The 13,646-nt window shown below is 40.7% G+C and overlaps 1 long non-coding RNA gene and 1 other non-coding gene across 2 annotated transcripts; both read right to left on the bottom strand.

Annotated features, from left to right (window-relative positions):
• Window positions 1–3,929: 3,929 nt before the first annotated feature.
• On the bottom strand, window positions 3,930–6,285 carry LOC116411695. Its single transcript, XR_004223291.1, has 2 exons — window positions 5,723–6,285; window positions 3,930–5,280 (listed from the first exon to the last, which is right to left on the bottom strand). It is a non-coding gene; the product is annotated as an uncharacterized LOC116411695 (long non-coding RNA).
• mir124 (microRNA mir-124) lies at window positions 4,317–4,404 on the bottom strand. The gene has a single exon (NR_049674.1). It is a non-coding gene; the product is annotated as a microRNA mir-124 (primary transcript).
• Window positions 6,286–13,646: the final 7,361 nt, after the last annotated feature.

The following is a 13,646-nucleotide window of genomic DNA, read 5'->3' as shown; positions in this document are numbered from 1 at the left end:
AGGTCAGGGCAGGCTGGATCAAGGTTATATAAGCTTAGAGCTGAGAAATACTACAGTACTGAATTGTACTCCTGTTAACATACAGTATATGTGCAGTATCTAAAGGGACGTTTGAAGATATCTATGTATCATCTATATAACTAGCTGATGCACATAGTAACGCACATAGTAACTGCCTGGTTGCACAAAGGCCCATACACTTCGGCATTCTAATTAAACGGTTTGATTAATTACAAAATCAAGGCTGAGTCCTGTCTTTTCCGTTTTTTATTTTCTCCAAAGAAAGAAAAAAAAAATCATTTACGTTAGCGCCAAGTTGTCACCAGCACCCACACACCTACCTACCTTCCCTTATGTACAGTTATATTCATTTCCCAAACAGACAAGTATTTTGACTTCTGCCGATATCACTGATTTGTTCTGTAATTCGCTGGACATACCAGGAAAAACTGTGCGAACTGCTCTTTTCTACAGCAAAGCGCGAACATGCGAATAAATAATGGAAATAGCAAAGCGCGAACACGCGAATAAATAATGGAAATAGCAAAGTGCAAACACGCGAATAAATAATGAGGCTAAATGTCAGGGTATAACACACGCCTTTCAGTTAACTCTATTGTGTGTGACATGGCTTCAGTTCAAACTGCCAGTGTTACAGTATTTGTATGTAATAGGGTCCATGTTGACAGATAACGGGGTGTTTCTCTTGAACTCTGTGGGTTAAAACCAATGCTGCCAGATAAAAGAATACAATGTAGATATTAGCGGTCTCTTGCTGCGCTGATCCTGTGCTGCAGGGCAGGTTGCGCCGCTTTGCTGTGCTGCAGGGCGTGTAAGATTGCGCAGACATATGGAATGTACAATAATTAGCTGTGTGGCGTCCCCTCCATATCCCAAGCTTGTGAGAGACAATGCAGCACTGCTGAACCAATGGCATCTCCTACTGTATCTGAAAGGGGATTGTGGTCTCTGCAGCACAAGGTGCTCAGCATGATCAGGTTAATAGCAATAATATCAGCCCCTAAGTATCTGCGTTAAAGAGCCGCTTAGAAAACGGGTTTTGCTACTGTTTCCCTCTTCCTTTCAGATGGCAATTGCGAACTTGCGATGTAACTGTGTATGGAAATGGCAAATCTAAGCAGCCCCGGTATATAGAAATGCTAGATGTGCCTTGGGTAGGGATGATGCAATAATCATTGTAGCAACTAAAAAATGCAGATAAAGCTGCGACTGCTCTTTCAAATCGAAACCACCTCATCTAAATTGATATTTAATTCATCAGGCCACTGGGCTCTCAGCCAAAAGCAAACTGAATTGTCCGCCCCAGGAAAGGCAGGTTTCCACTGTCTGCAATGATGCTCAGCAGTCCTGCACTTACTGATAAGTCGGGGCCCCAATTTATTTAATGAAACATTTAGGTTTATCATTCATTGTGGTAAATGCAGAAGGGGTGTGAGAAGCAAATGTATACTTATAGTCACCATTGACTCGATAGTATGAGAATAATCTTCGTAGTAACACATTAATAAATTACACAGTTTAGCTCTTAATACCCAACAAATATACTGAATGCACAGAATGTATGTTCTGCTAAAGGTCATGACTTTAAACCCCTCCCCCTGCCCCAATTTCTCTTCTTTGCTTTTATCGGTTTTAGCACTTGAAAGTTATTTGCATGAATTATTGACAGTTATCAGGGATGTCCACAGCTGTCACTGTCAGGCTATTGACTGGGGCCTTTTTTTTAGTACATATAAAAGCTCCAGTAGGGGGCCCTAGTGTGTAGATTCCATTCTGCAGCTAAAAATCCAGGCCAAGGAGTTGGAGGTGGTGGTAGGCGGTTATTATGGCACTGCAGTAAAAGCTCTTTCTCAATACAAAAAAAAACCATCTCAAATTTGTTGGAAAAAAAAACAGGCTTTAAAGGCAAATATTCGTAAACCAGAGTATATCTGGTGAAAACGCTATTAAGAGTACTTGTTTCGCTTGCTAGCCTTCATTTACAGCGCATTATAAAATCGCCTACAAGGGAGTTCGCCTTATTAGAAGTTAATTCCATTGCGCCTTATGGTCCCATGATGTCATTAAGCCCCAGGAAAGGACTGTTGGGCAGTGCGCTTTGCGATTGCTCTGCACTCAGATTATTATACTATAACAAGACACAGACCATTAGAAAGAACAGCGCAGATGGGATGTCTAGATAATAATGGATCCAGGCTTAAATACGAAATAATCGTGATTACTAGAGGGGAACAGTTTTTTGAGTCCAACACTAACCTGACCACCTACTCCTGTCTCATAATTAATCTATAGATTACCCATATGGACATTACAATCACACTGCAATTCGCCCCAAAAAATCCTCACTGCCTTTAGGCTATCAGAAGACCCCATACACTGATCTCTGCATTTGATCATAACCCTATAAAGGCCAAGGCTACTGGAAATCTGGGGTTATTCTGGTTTTTCTTTCTTTTCTGTGCAGTAATATATATTATTCCGCGGCTACGAACTAAATGTGTCCTAATAGCAGGATGCAGTTGGCCACCCCAGCCCGGTGCCAGTGTGCGCAATAGTGAGCCCTATACTGGCATCTCCCAGCAATGCCCAGTGCGCACAGTATGTGCATCTAGGACGAGCCAGACACATGCCAAACGGTTTACATATTTCATGTACCTTGCTTTTATTTTAATCCTGGCTTAACCTAGTTTCATACACACAGGCTTAGATACTCGGGCTATATATAGGGGTACATATCACGACTGCAAAATATGCAAAAGATATGGCCTAATCCATGATGGAATGCAGTGTGCGCCTGTGATTGTGTGGGTTGTCCTGCCTTCTGTTATATACACTCATACACACTGACACACAATGGCCCTTTCTATGCTACAGTCCTGCCCAAGTGATCCCAGTGATTATTTATTTTGCTGCTTTATAAACCAGCGATGTGCCATAGCGCTGACCCAGTCAGCGGAACTTCCACATCAATAAGATACAAAAAGAAATGAACCATAAAACAGCAGAAGATTAAGCTGACCGTTGTCTATTGTCAGATTTGGGGCCACATACAAGGTTATTCCAAGTACACCCATGCTGATTTATAATTCTTACGCCTGTTATACTACAGGCTTTTATAAACCAGCTATGCAGAGATTTAGTAACTTGATTTGTTCACCCAAATCTGATTATGTTCCATGATTATTCTCACTTGAGATGTTTAATATTTTGCTTTGAAATGGTCATTATTCTAAGTATTGGGGATAAAACACACCCTGCACTGTTTAACCCTGATTAACCCTGATCTGCGATATGCGCTACTGTAACATGCATTGTGCAAATCAAATAAATGCACCGTATTTACATTTATATAGATATGATTTATTTTATCCGACTCGTTTATTTTAAATTCTCCTCTCATATCCCGCAGCAGAAGGTATTGTGTTGTTCGTGAATGTGGGTTTCGAAACAGCATAACATATTCTAGTGTATCTGCCTTGATAAATGCATGATTAGCTTTAATAAATTCCTGCTTTTGTGAGAGACAGCTTGGGCACAATCTGTTTAGGCCAATCTATATGCTGTTGTTCGCTGGTGATAGTGCTGAGCCTATTGTATAGGGCTGACCATTAGTCACGCTGACACAGAGGTGCAACCTGGCAAAGCTTTGCTTCTGCAGATCCTGTCTGTCACTGATGCAGATTTGTGGATAGCGCAGAAGCCTTGGGCCTGCCTCATTGGCTTGCATGGGAGCCATCTATTTCAGCACTACGGACAGCGCACTGCGCTAAACACTGATCTGTATGGGCAAACAGAGTAGGATCCTCGCAGGCTGGACCCTGGCACACAATGAACTCTCCAATACACCGTTGTATTAATATACAGCCTGCCTGTGTGCATCTAGAACAGCAACATACTGACAATCTAAATGCCTTGTATTATTCATACCATGGTCCTTAATGAGTTTTATTTTCTTTTTAACAAGGGGTCGGGCTGTTAGTTACAGTCATTTTTTAAAAACAATACAATATATATATATATATACATGATAGCAAGGATTCACATATTTGTATAAATTGCCGGTACACATAGGAAATAAAATATTACCATTCTGGTATTTTAAGACCTTTATAAGCCAAGGGTAAGGGCATTTCACCGAAGGCCCCCAGCAGCTGGGCAGGTTTCGGTGAACTTAACACACATCTTTCCCAAACCCAAACCATAATTACATACAATGCGCCACTCGTGTTAAATGCCCATATGTAAGTAAATGCGGTTGCGCTCCTGCGCAGACAGGGAGAGGCTTCGGGCTGCATGTAGGCTCCACTCTTGGCATTCACCGCGTGCCTTAATTGTATGACATTAAATCAAGGTCCGCTGTGAACACGGAGAGTCAGAGACTTAGATCGGACCAAAATGGCGAGAGGTCGGGCAGGACTGCAAGGACGCAATCCCCTGCTCCGGTGTGAAACCTCCTCTTCCGAGCCAGACTCTTTGCTCTCATAGTACATACGTTTGACTCTAATGCTGCAGCTCCAGTCAAACATATTCCCTTTAAATCATAGATGGGATATAGGCAACCATCAAATCCTTAGCGCAGCGTTCCGTAAAGCAGATGGCTCTGTCGCTTCTAAACAAACTCGGTTTTAATTGTCTCATGAACGTTTCTATTGGAACCTGCAGCTCTAAGACATAAACAGCTAAGACAGTTCCCCACTGTAACACAGGCCGGTGGAGGCTTTCTCTTTAGGAGTCTTGTTTTGACCCGATGATATAAAAGGAAAGGTCAGGACGTGTCATCTTTCTTTTGTAATGAGGAAAAATAACTCAATCGCACCTGCCCAATCCCCAGAGAGGACGGGCAGCCCATATGGCCAGGCTATAGTTACTCTACTCAGAAAGGGAACTGCGGAAACTAAGGCTTTTAACTGCCCTTTAAATGTTTAAACTGACATCGTATCCATATTGATTCTTTCTGTGAAAAAAAAGCCTCAACCAAGAGTGATGTCTGTCGGCTGGTGAGTGCCCATTCGGGATTCGATCAGCGGGCAGTGAGGAAAAGCCTAAAAGCGCCCAGTCGGTCACTATTTGCTGCCTTGCTATTAAGACATCAGGGCGAAAGCTGGAAATGATACATATGTCAGAGTCAGATCCGTTATCAGCAAGAGAAATGGGTGGATCCTTGGGGTTAATTCCCAGTGTGCACTTATATGTATATGTCTGCACCATACAGTGAGGCGTCAGGATCCTCTTCTTAAGCCCAAACAATCCGTGTTATTCCTTTCAAGATAAAGAAAACAAAGCAGCTATATTAATATATACACACAAGAGATGCATACCATACCTGCTTCATAAGTAAAAAGATAAAAAAAAGATAATAAATGAATATGCCCTCATACCTAAAATGAAGAGATAATGTGGGCATAAATGGCATTATTTCGATGTGACAATACTAGACATACATGGCCCAAGTGAGTATGTACATACCCGGAGCATATACATGCCTGAAATACTGCAGGAATTGTACAATATCAGCGTCCCCCAAGCCCCCAGAAATCATAAGCCCCAACACACAAATAAGGGCAAGCAAAGAATATGTTCAAATATGCATCAGCAGCTGCAACTACAACCTAAAAGACATATTAGTAAGAATCTGTTTACGAAAGCAACGAAAAAGAGAAAAAATATATATACATTCATATATACATACATAAGACTATACCATTTGAGATGTATTAGGAATGCCCGTCTGTGAATCTGGCGCAGGGAGAAGGGCTTCGTCTGTGTTCATATATTTGGGAATGACGGATGCACCGGTGCAGTGTTTCCCCCTCGCTGGCTGCTCCAGAATTAGGGATTAATGGCTGTACAGCCAAACAAATAAGGCTTGTGGCTTCAGCACAAGAGGATTACACGGAGCGCTGACGTCACCAGCAGGCAGATGTTGGATCCCAAAGTCCTCATCATCTCCCTGTGTCCTTGAGAGCTCACAGCCCGCACAATCTGCACCCTCTACAGCCGCATTTCAAAGCTGTTACTAATCAAGGGCGAAACCTTCTAGCAGCTTTTCCCTGACTATATTATCGATTGCTGAATTATCCCAGTCTTACGTTATCATATGCCCTCTACCCATTCAGCCCTGCACACCCTATAAAACTATGCCTTCCCCAGCAAACATCTCAAGCAAGGGCTCTATAGAACTGGAGGGAAGCACCCTACTATCTCCCCACTCAGGCTAAAGGTAGTTTGCAGGTAGCAGATGCATTGTCCTATATTAAAGTAGGTCAAGAGCACTGGCCTGGTTCTAATCCGAGTTACATAAAGCGCTTCTCGTAAATAAATCTATATAAGTTCCGCAGTTATTGGATAGCCCCACATTGTGGAGCTTTATAATAAACCAAAACTATAAATCCCACAACCAACCGAAAGAAAAAAAAAATGAAAATACAGAGCGAATACAAAAAGATGTTTATGCAAAGAGAGAAAGATATAATGGGGGGGGGGGCTGATCATATACAAAGAAGAGAACAGAATATGTGTCGGTAATTGTGCTACAGAATTGCTTATATCAGGCAAACCAGCTGGTATCTGAACAAGTAGAGTAATGGGAATGATATATCTATATTTAGTCTAACAATTAATGTTCTCTTCTCATATCCCAGAGGCCTACAGTTTTACTAAAACAGTTATAACTATGGTAGGATTGGCTGCAAAACGTTGTGGTTACAATTTTCGTACATATAAAATAAAAAACCTATGAATTAGAAAAGCAGCAGCCGTACCCAGGCTGCCATCTAATATCTACCGTATCTGATCGGATACTGTTAATGCAGTCTTAGCTTGTGTGGATCTGCCAGGCAATATAAATACATATAGCAAATACAACTTTGCCCAATCTCGCTTGCAACTGGGGGCTAGAGACAGGTTATTGTCAGTAACCTTCAGTACCTGTGCAAAGATATGTATGTATCCATTTAGAATATTGCCTTGAGATACATTCAAGATGGCTGCCCAGTAGGGCTAATAAGGATGCAGCAGAGAAATAATCAGCAATGTATGAGTGATTGCAGTGCGGGACCTGCAGGGAATAGCTGGGAGACGGGAGGCAGGGGGGCCGCTATGTTGGCGCTGCAGTCATTTCGCTGTCCATGGTTTTGATCTGACATTCCCTGATTGTAAATCTAATACGCCCGGAACTCGCACGCAACAAATACTCGGCCGAGTCTCCCGCAGAATATGCCATTTGCTATTCTGACCAATACATTCGTCACTGAATAAAGGCATTTCCACTTCATTCATTTTGCAGAGCTGCCCCCCCCACAGCCCTACATTTACTCCTACAGTACTAAAAATTGATTTCAACATTAAGAAGCCATAGACCAAGCAGACACCTCTGGGGGAACAAAGAGTCCAACGAGGTCAACTATTGGTTTGAAACGTTTTTTCCCCAAAAGGGTTAAACACACATGGCCACACTGTGCAGAAAGGGGTGCGCTGGTTGACTTGTGTTAGCACAATGGGTTGGTGCCCTATACAACTCCCAGTGGCGCCATTGCATACAATCTATAGGATACTTATACATGACTGAATGGAACACAGCCAGTGGGGACAGGTTCAGCTGTAAGTGACTTGAGCCTGACTTGCTGTTTTGGGGATCGCTTTCAGGGTTCGCCTATGGGCACAGTGCTTTGCCCCATAAGAAGTGCTTCATTCTTTATCTGATAAAAATGCTGATTCAGTAGGAACTGCAAAGGATTCAGGGCTTGGGAAAACCTTTGTACCGGAAGAAAATAGCCCTAGCACAAAGGCATTCGCCATCTTCCCTTTGCTGGCACAAAGCAGCTCCCCAGCTTCAGCCGCACACAAAGGAGGCATGGGCCATCGGAATTCATTGCACATTGCATAGCGTAGTACATAGACACTGCCCCGCAGGGAACACTGAGAGCTGCTGGCAGCCCAGATACCCAGACAAAGGCCCCCATCTTGGGATAACACACATATGGGGGGACACAAGCAAACGCCTTTACATTAGTAATAAACTGCTTAGTCAAATGCAAGAATTAGACAGTTTTATGTATATCGCTAGAATCCAGCCCGATACTCCCAACTGCAGTAACTGGGGGATTATCGCATCTTGCTGGCTCACTGTGCGCTCATCCATTTCTGGGGCAAGGGAAGCGTTTGTTTGCGACACAAAGCTTCGGTTAGGAACAATGAATGTAGTAAAGAGCGCAGGCAAACGATTTACTTACTAGAAGCGATTAGCGATCTGTAATCCGCATCTGCCAGGGATATTCATAGCATCCACCACATTCCGGAATATCTCAACAGAGCATCGTCGTGGGCAAATGAAAAATGGAGACACACCATAGGAAAAAAGAGACATTTCAATGTTTATCCCTCGCATTAAAGGGAATAAACGCAAAGCTCTCAGTGGTGCAGGTCCTGACAGCCTCCCTCTCTCTCCCCCTTTCTCCCTCTTTCTCCTTCCCTTTACTGCTTCTTTTTTTTTTTCAAAAGAGGGCTGGTCGCTTGCTGCATCCCAATGAGTTAAATCAGTCACTTTCTTCTCATGCAGCAGCAGCAGCAGCCTCTTCACCTAGCACAAGGCTGAAGCACAAAAGAGCATTAACTCTGCCCCCAGTTTATGTAAAAGTCCTGTCACCAATTCTTTTTTAACCTAATGAAATCGTCCATTTCATACTGCAGAAAAACAACACAACTCATGTTTGAAAATGAAAGGACTAATTGAATTGTTTGTTAGATTCAGATTCATTCTAAATATTAAAATATTAACTTTAAACACTAGACCCCCCCCCCTTTTGACGATTTCTATATTGAACTAAACCCAAGAGGGGTCATTTGTAGGCAGCGTCCATATTTAGATCTCAATGAGCTCCCATGACCTCGAAAGTCTTTGATGGAGACTGAAGAAACACTGTGTTGGGCGCAGTTTGGAGACAGGGGGGGGGGGGCAAAGAAAAGTGAGTGAATCCCCAACCCTAACACTGAATATCTTGTACAAGCGAGGAGATGAGGAATGTAGCAACCTTTTTATTATTGCTTCCCAGACACAAATTTGCTACATAAATACAAGGAACACGTCATGGACGTTTTTCTACTTCGAAGACGCATTTTAATAAAGGTTTATATAGAGCGGGGCCAGTGATTTCTAAATGTTATTGAAATCCGTTGGTTTTTATTACACGAGCCACACGATCACTGCTGAAATGTCTGGCGCAAGCGCAGCGGGGAAGCGCAAGCAATGGGATCATTCGTTCTACGGGGCTGCCATAGTTTTCTCTTACACTGCTTTCTGCATGTTCTCATACACTCACATTGGAGACTAATGGAAAGACATTATGAGCTGCACAGGGAAATCTCACTACCGCAGGTTCACAGGGCAATTTCCTATGACACACTGAACTGATGAGAATCTCATGCTTGGGGTTGTAAAATATTCAGATCGGAATACAGTGATTACAGTTGTTGCCAATCGAAATGTGCCTCATAACAACCCATATTCAAATTGCATTTTCAGATTTAGACCTAAGCTCTGATGCAGAAACCAAGCGCACAGTATATGCAACCAAAACTACATAGGCAACCGCAGTGCGTCCCATAGCCAGAGACTGGAGCCAATCAGCATGCACTGCACGTCCTCCCTGTGGGGCCCATTCCCGCAAAGCTTATTATAGTACTGCTACATAGGCACACACATACACACAATAATATTGCACAGAATAATATATATATATATATATATATATAATATATATATATATATATATATATATATATATATATATATATATATATATATATATATATATATATATATATATATATATATATATATATATATATATATATATACATGTGTGTGTATGACGTAAATATATAGCACAGCAGTGCATCCTCTACACTACACACATTAACAAGTTTGGTTTTGTCAGGACATATACATTTGTATTTTAACCATTTATTTACACCATTATCCCCTGCCACACAGCTGATGCACATTTCTATAAGCCAATACATTGTTTTGTGCAGTGAAAATATAGTGAATCTTGAAAATCATCTCTATTATTTGTTTATTTAATGTTTATTGTGTGTCATTAATATCTTGCACCCTTTGGGCAGGGTAAAATAATGAGTATATTTTGATGTGATTTCCAAGAAGACGCCTCTCCCATTGATAATCCCAGTGCATGGGCCGCTATTGTAGACGATTACACACATTCATAATTTAACGTTAGCCCTATGTAAGAGCTTTGCTTGGCATCATCCTGAAATGTCTCAGTTCGGTATATTTGCTCAGAGCTTATGAAAATGTAACCTAACTCACTGGAAAAGGTTGTTGCTAATTAGTTGATAATAAACTTCTCTGTGGAGGGCACAAATGTCTTTTAAATCTGCAAGGTGTTCTTGTTATTGGCACACTAGGCGCATTAGCATATCAATAGACAATAGGGACAATGCATTGAGTTTAGCACATCCAAATACTTTGATCCTGCTGGTTTTTATCTTGCCATTCACAGTCAGAGTAGGGCTGATTTATTTTAGAAATGCTTTATTTCCTTCATTGTAAATTGTTGACCTGACAATTACGCTGGGATAATAATTTGCACTAAAATCTCCTGCTTAATCCTGGATTTTGCGCTGAGTGTATAAAAATAATGGAAGGATAAAATGAGTGTCGTTTATTAAATGTATTTCTAAGAATATTTTTTTTTTTTACAAACAGATTACGCATAGAAATAGTAGCTAAAATAATAACACTAACATTCAAGAAAATGATTTTCTCTTACCCCATTGCGGCGCAAGGTATTTTGCATGTATATCTCACAGGGCAGAATGGTGTCAGGATTTACTTACCTCGTTCTGCTTTAATGCTTAGCTCCTGCATAAAAGAAGGAATAATGAATACATGGTGTGAGTTACAGACAAGGGGGAATTTGGTGCTGCTTTAGTTATCATGCCTTTTTTTCTGGCTGCTTTTATATAAACATCTGCACTCAAACATATTTATCACTGGCTCGGTGCAATGAATTATACAGTAAGAATGAAACAACTTATACCACAGGCCATTAATATACACGCAACAATACAGGTTAAGTCCCATAAAAATAAAGCAATGGTATTTATTTCCCATGTATTGAAGTCACCCCCAAATTGGAGGGAAAGAGTCCTGTTTATGTGCAGTTTGGGATAAAACGACTGGCGTTGCATCTGGAAACCTTTCTCCCAGTCCCTATTGTTATTAGCTGAACAATGGGATCTCCGGGCGGCTATAAGACTGGCAATGAATAGGGAATCCACTGAATGAATGCAGGTCAATGCTTGGGGTCTCTGTCCTAAAGCCCCTTTCTCAGCTTGCAACAAAAAACTAGCTGAAGGCTTCCTTGTTGCTGGGTCACCAGCCATTTCCATTATGCAACACTTCACAAAAACACTTATTAATCAGCGCTGGCCAGAAAAAACCTTTCAGAATGAAGGAGACACAGAAGGAGATGGCAAGGAACAGGAAGATAAAGGCCCAGGAGATACAGATTCTATTAAGCCTGGCATGGTCTTCTGGCTCAGCAACACTGGCACAAGGCTGCAAAACTTTGCAACAAGCTAAATAGGATGGGAAGTAAACTAATATTATCTTTTTGTTTCATCTGGTCCTTTCCATGTTCTCCCTTTTTCTTATTCCCACTCTCTCCTCTCACTATTCCACTATTTTACTTTCCCTTCCTTATTTTATTTGCCTCTGATTTTTTTATCCTTTCTTTCTCCCCCTTTTGCTTCTCTATTCACTACTCTTCTTCTACTTATTTATCCATCTTTTACTCCCCCATCCCCTGTTTCATTCACACCCTCTCTCTTTCTATTACTTGTCCCTTATTCCTCTCTCTCCCCACCCCTCCCCCAATATTTCCTATCCTGCTTTTCCTTCTGTGGTACCTTCTTTCTTGCTTTGGTGTGCAGAAGAATCATCAAATCAAATTAGTATGCTGTTCGGATGTGAAGCATGATTCTGATATCTTTAATGTCTCTAGAAATATTTTTTCTTATTACGCTTATCATCATGTGAAAAGGCAAAATATTCTTCAACTGCTTTAATGTGTATATGATTTACACTGCATACAGGGGGACATTTTGGCAAGCTAATTGTAACATAAGGAAGTAAAAAACAATATTTATTAAAAGGTAAATAACTGCTTCTTTATTTGGATCAATGACTCACCAAGTCTAATTCTTCTGCATAAATCTCATATAAAATAACTATTAACTCCTACAATCTTCTGCCTTACCCTTTGTGTTTTATAACAAAACAAACTGCTATTTGTTTTTCTCTCCTGCAGTTGCTTGATATGGCACAGTTATGTACCCAGTGCTAACATACACCAGATAGGCTTTTTAATATTGTACTGTTCAGAAGCACTTCATGTTCCAGCCTGGAGTAATCAAGTGTTACCTGAATTATTTACATCTTTGGATTAAAGGCCTAGTGCTGACATGCTCCCAATGCAAGCTAAAACCACATTTATACTCTATCTATCTATCTATCTATCTATCTATCTATCTATCTATTATATCATCTGTCTGTCTATGATCTATCTCTGCCATCTTTCAGATTTTCATCCCAATAGGATCAGCTACTCGTATGGAAAAGAAAAGAGAACAAAAAATGCAACACTTTAGGCACTAAGGTAAAACAGTAAATGGAGAATGTAGCAAATGGTGTTACAAAGGAGAAAATAATTAGGTAACATAAACAAAAATGTAACAAATGTCTACATTTGCCTGTTTTGTACCTATTTGTTTCGCACAGTATAACTAGGTGTAAAACCATGGAAGAAAATGACTGTGTGCATCACCATATTTTACTGAGCTCATGCTGTTTGCTACATCCCCACTTTTTTGCAAATTTAATGTATTGGTAAATTTACATGGCCTTCTGCCCAGTGGGTGTTATATTATTATACACATACACACACCACCCAGACACAGTACACTCTCAGTGTATACAGTACATGCACACAGAGAGAGAGAGAGGGAGGACACACTGTGTTACTAAACAGAGATACTGTATATACATATACATTTTATAAAAGATTTATGTGTATTTCTTAATATCACAAACCTCAAATCAAATTCATAAACAGAAAAATAATCAATTTAAACAATCATTATAATAAAAAGGAAAGTGTGCACAACAGCATGTTTTTGCCTCAGTAGTTGATGGAAAGTGATTTTAATCTGGTGCCATTGTCAGATGCCAGTAACTCAGCACCCACTCACATGACTGCACCTATAATTATAACCTGGGCATGGCATGCTCCGAGATCTACTTTAATGCATTATATGTTTTCATTAATTTATGACGTATCAGTTTCAATATTCCCTTGTCTAATTTGTAATTATTTATAAATTATGAATTGTGCCTTTTTAACCCCTTTAGAACTGAAAGGGTAGCAGAAGCACAAGTGATGCAATGCTAATTGTAGGCACATATTTTGCACCCCGCTGATGAAAGATTTTTTTTTCTACCCCCACCCCCCATGCACATCCACTTCATTTAAATCACAATCAGCTTTCAGCACAGATATAGAATATACAGATGGCATCCACTGATCAAATGTTGTTTGCTTGAG

Source organism: Xenopus tropicalis, chromosome 6 (assembly GCF_000004195.4).
Source record: "Xenopus tropicalis strain Nigerian chromosome 6, UCB_Xtro_10.0, whole genome shotgun sequence".
Taxonomy (NCBI): domain Eukaryota; kingdom Metazoa; phylum Chordata; class Amphibia; order Anura; family Pipidae; genus Xenopus; species Xenopus tropicalis.
Note: the sequence above shows the minus strand (reverse complement) of the source record. Positions and strands in the feature narration are given on the sequence as shown.